Source organism: Solea senegalensis, unplaced genomic scaffold, assembly GCF_019176455.1.
Source record: "Solea senegalensis isolate Sse05_10M unplaced genomic scaffold, IFAPA_SoseM_1 scf7180000017002, whole genome shotgun sequence".
NCBI lineage: Eukaryota > Metazoa > Chordata > Actinopteri > Pleuronectiformes > Soleidae > Solea > Solea senegalensis.
The window spans coordinates 1-4,207 of NW_025322187.1; the positions used below are offsets into that span (position 1 = coordinate 1).

Sequence of the window (4,207 nt, forward strand, 5' to 3'; positions counted from 1 at the left end):
AGTTTAAGTTATTTTTGGTGGGCTTTGCTGTAAGGCTGCGCCCTTTGAGTGTGTCAAATGTCAAGCGGCTGTCTGTCAAGGCTCAGAGGTGCACTTAGGTCAACCTTGGGGCGGAGGTGATCAGCAGCAGCAGCCTTTGTTATGCGCCCTTAAAAACATGGCACCACAACAACTGACTTGTGTGCCAAGATCTTGGGTTTGCCCCAGACACCTGTGGGCCATCGCTTCTCGGCCTTTTGGCTTAGATCAAGTGTAGTATCTGTTCTTATCAGTTTAATATCTGATATGTCCTCTATATGGGGATTAAATATTAAATGCATTTTTGAGCAGTGGGAGGTGAAAACTGGGGCTTGCTCTCTTCACTCCTTGCATTGACCTGGTATTGCAGTGCCACCAGGAACGGTGCACCATTCTCTTTTTTCTGTGAAAAGCAAAGCGAAGCTGAAACCAGAAAGACATCAACCCGTGCCTGTGCGTCAATTTAATTGCGAGCCCATGTTTCTTGTAAGGAAGCAGCAGCAGCAGCGTAAAAGCTTACAGCACCTGGTATTCCCAGGCGGTCTCCCATCCAAGTACTAACCTGGCCCGACCCTGCTTAGCTTCCGAGATCAGGCGTGCTCAGGGTGGTATGGCCGTAAGCCGAGGGGCTGGCGACAGAGAGTGCCTTTATGGACTAGGCAAGGCCCCTGCTCGTGGAGGGGCATGTTTCTTGTAAGGAAGCAGCAGTGTAAAAGCGTGCAGCGGTGTAAAAGCTTACAGCACCTGGTATTCCCAGGCGGTCTCCCATCAAAGTACTAACCAGGCCCGACCCTGCTTGGCTTCCGAGATCAGACGAGATCGGGCGTGCTCAGGGTGGTATGGCCGTAAGCCGGGGGGTTGGGGACACAGACTGCTTTTATGGACTGAGCAAGGCCCCCTGCGCGTGGCGGGGCTCAAAAGTCAGCCTTTCGGACACACTGCACTTCAGCCTTTATCTCCACCACATGCTACACTCTAGTCAGTATCGAGCGACACGAGATGGGCAAGCGGCTGTTGAATTGCAGTTGTTGCCGGAATCTATAGAAGCACCAGGTATGCCAGTAAAGGTCAGTGTTTCCTCTCCAATGTGTGCTGGAGGTTGAAGTTGAACATAGCACAACGTGCCGAACAACTATGAGTCAAGGCATTGGCCTCTGGGATTATTCATTTCCTGCACCATCAGCCAAAGAGCTGTGTCTGGCAACAGCCACCCGGTGTTTGGCGAGTACACCTCATACTTACCTGGCAGGGGAGATACCATGATCAAGAAGGCAGTTCACCCAGGGCGAGGCTCAGCCATTGCACTCCGGCTGTGTTGACCCCTGCAAATTCCCCAAACGTGGGAGTCTTGACTGCATAATTTTTGCTAGTGGGTGCTGCGTCCGCGCTTTCCCCCGATGATGTCGTTGTAAGCAAAGGTCAGCCGCCCGAAGTTCAACGTTGTGTGCCCATCTCCAAACTTCTCACGTCCTTGCGGAGCAACATCCCCAGTCTTTCCAAGTTGCGGGGAACGTGATGGTTGGGGGTGTTGTCTTTTAGCTCAAAGCAAATGTCACGCTCCCTTTCCCAACTCTTTGTAGAAGAACTCGATTGTTGGAGATGGATCCATGGCCATCATGCCAAGGGTTAATACTTTGGCGCTTGCACTGTTCACTCCATGCAGTGACCTGATGTTGAAGTGATGCCAGGAGCAACTCACCATTTCAGAAGCCCGGATGAGGTGGGAAATGGCCCGGCAGTTTGTACTGCTTTGCTCATGCACTCACGTCTACCACTAAATGTTGGAGGTGTGCCAGTGAGCGAGGAATGTGCCACAGCCTCAGCGACTGATAGAAAACTGCAGCGCACAACCGACAGTAGGAAAGCGCTTCCAAACATGCAGTCAAATCTAGGCGGTTTATTGGCCGACTAAGCAAAAACGTTGAAGGAAGGCCGTCCCAAGGTGGCCGGCCGGCCGGCCGACCGAGACTGTGGTGACTCCGGCGGATAGACTCCTCGGCTGCTCTCAGGACAGGGGCTACGTTGACTCTGGTTTCTCTTCAAAATGCACAAGTCTTTCGCCTTTTACTAAAGACTTCCGTGGAGAGGGACGTTCAAGAGTTTAAGTTATTTTTGGTGAGCTTTGCTGTAAGGCTGCGCCCTTTGAGTGTGTCAAATGTCAAGCAGCTGTCTGTCAAGGCTCAGAGGTGCACTTAGGTCAACCTTGGGGAGGCGAGGAGGTGATCCTTGGCAGCCTTGTTATGTATAAAACATGCTTTCCCACAACAACTGACTTGTGTGCCAAGATCTTGGGTTGGCCCCAGACACCTGTGGGCCATCGCTTCTCGGCCTTTGGCTAAGATCAAGTGTAGTATCTGTTCTTATCAGTTTAATATCTGATATGTCCTCTATATGGGGATTAAATATTAAATGCATTTTTGAGCAGTGGGAGGTGAAAACTGGGGCTTGCTCTCTTCACTCCTTGCATTGACCTGTTATTGCAGTGCCACCAGGAACTGTGCACCATTCTCTTTTTTCTGTGAAAAGCAAAGCGAAGCTGAAACCAGAAAGACATCAACCCGTTGCCTGTCGCGTCAATTTAATTACTTGAGCCCATGTTTGCTTTGTAAGGAAGCAGCTTGGCAGCAGCAGTAAGCTGGCACCTGGTATTCCCCGGTCTCCCATCAAGTACCTAACAACCCGACCCTGCTTAGCTTCAGGAATCAGATAAGGCATTCAGGAGTAATGGCAATAGCCGAGGGAGGGCTGTGGCAAGTGCTTGCAATAGAGCAAGGCCTACTCGTGGAGGGCATGTTTCTTGTGGAGAAACAGCAGTGTAAAAGCATGCAGCAGCGTAAAAGCTTACAGCACCTGGTATTCCCAGGCGGTCTCCCATCCAAGTACTAACCCGGCCCGACCCTGCTTGGCTTCCGAGATCAGACGAGATCGGGCGTGCTCAGGGTGGTATGGCCGTAAGCCGGGGGGTTGGGGACACAGACTGCTTTTATGGACTGGGCAAGGCCCCCTGCGCGTGGCGGGGCTCAAAAGTCAGCCTTTAGGACACACTGCACTTCAGCCTTTATCTCCACCACATGCTACACTCTAGTCCAGTATCGGGAAGCTGACTTACCGAGGATATGGCGGCTGTTGGTGCGTCATGTCCAGTTATTGCTGAATCTATAAGGAAAGCGACAATGCCAGTAAAAGGTCAGTGTTTTCCTCTCCAGTACTGGAGGTTGAAGTTGAACATAGCACAGCATTAACGAGCAACTGAGTCAGAGCATTGGCCTCTGGGATTATTCATTTCCAGCACCATCAGCCAAAGAGCTGTGTCTGGCAAGAGCCACCCGGTGTTTGGCGAGTACCCCTCATACTTACCTGGCAGGGGAGATACCATGATCAAGCAGGCGGTTCACCCAGGGCGAGGCTCAGCCATTGCACTCCGGCTGTGTTGACCCCTGCAAATTCCCCAAACGTGGGAGTCTTGACTGCATAATTTTTGCTAGTGGGGTGCTGCGTCCGCGCTTTCCCCCGATGATGTCGTTGTAAGCAAAGGTCAGCCGCCCGAAGTTCAACGTTGTGTGCCCAGCTCCAAACTTCTCACGTCCTTGCGGAGCAACATCCCCAGTCTTTCCAAGTTGCTGGGAACGTGATGGTTGTGGGTGTTGTCTTTTAGCTCAAAGCAAATGTCGCGCTCCCTTTCCCAACTCTTTGTAGAAGAACTCGATTGTTGGAGATGGATCCATGGCCATCATGCCAAGGGTTAATACTTTGGCGCTTGCGCTGTTCACTCCGTGCAGTGACCTGATGTTGAAGTGATGCCAGGAGCAACTCACCATTTCAGAAGCCCGGATGAGGTGGGAAATGGCCCGGCAGTTTGTACTGCTCGGTGTGATACGGAGCTGCTTTGCTCATGCACTCACGTCTACCACTAAATGTTGGAGGTGTGCCAGTGAGCGAGGAATGTGCCACAGCCTCAGCGACTGATAGAAAACTGCAGCGCACAACCGACAGTAGGAAAGCGCTTCCAAACATGCAGTCAAATCTGGGCGGTTTATTGGCCGACTAAGCAAAAACGTTGAAGGAAGGCCGTCCCAAGGTGGCCGGCCGGCCGGCCGACCGAGACTGTGGTGACTCCGGCGGATAGACTCCTCGGCTGCTCTCCAGGCCAGGGGCGACGTTGACTCTGGTTTCTCTTCAAAATGCACAA

The 4,207-nt window shown here is 52.1% G+C and overlaps 7 non-coding genes and 1 pseudogene across 7 annotated transcripts; 5 read left to right on the forward strand and 3 right to left on the reverse strand.

Annotated features, from left to right (window-relative positions):
- Positions 1-220: 220 nt before the first annotated feature.
- Positions 221-413, forward strand: LOC122763688. The gene has a single exon (XR_006359300.1). It is a non-coding gene; the product is annotated as a U2 spliceosomal RNA (small nuclear RNA).
- Positions 414-531: 118 nt separating this feature from the next.
- LOC122763693 lies at positions 532-640 on the reverse strand (annotated as a pseudogene).
- A 110-nt stretch (positions 641-750) lies between these two features.
- On the reverse strand, positions 751-869 carry LOC122763692. The gene has a single exon (XR_006359303.1). It is a non-coding gene; the product is annotated as a 5S ribosomal RNA (ribosomal RNA).
- A 383-nt stretch (positions 870-1,252) lies between these two features.
- Positions 1,253-1,415, forward strand: LOC122763695. The gene has a single exon (XR_006359305.1). It is a non-coding gene; the product is annotated as a U1 spliceosomal RNA (small nuclear RNA).
- A 626-nt stretch (positions 1,416-2,041) lies between these two features.
- Positions 2,042-2,154, forward strand: LOC122763691. The gene has a single exon (XR_006359302.1). It is a non-coding gene; the product is annotated as a U5 spliceosomal RNA (small nuclear RNA).
- Positions 2,155-2,334: 180 nt separating this feature from the next.
- LOC122763689 lies at positions 2,335-2,526 on the forward strand. Its single transcript, XR_006359301.1, has one exon. It is a non-coding gene; the product is annotated as a U2 spliceosomal RNA (small nuclear RNA).
- A 330-nt stretch (positions 2,527-2,856) lies between these two features.
- On the reverse strand, positions 2,857-2,975 carry LOC122763687. The gene has a single exon (XR_006359299.1). It is a non-coding gene; the product is annotated as a 5S ribosomal RNA (ribosomal RNA).
- A 392-nt stretch (positions 2,976-3,367) lies between these two features.
- On the forward strand, positions 3,368-3,531 carry LOC122763694. Its single transcript, XR_006359304.1, has one exon. It is a non-coding gene; the product is annotated as a U1 spliceosomal RNA (small nuclear RNA).
- The last annotated feature ends 676 nt before the right edge of the window (positions 3,532-4,207 follow it).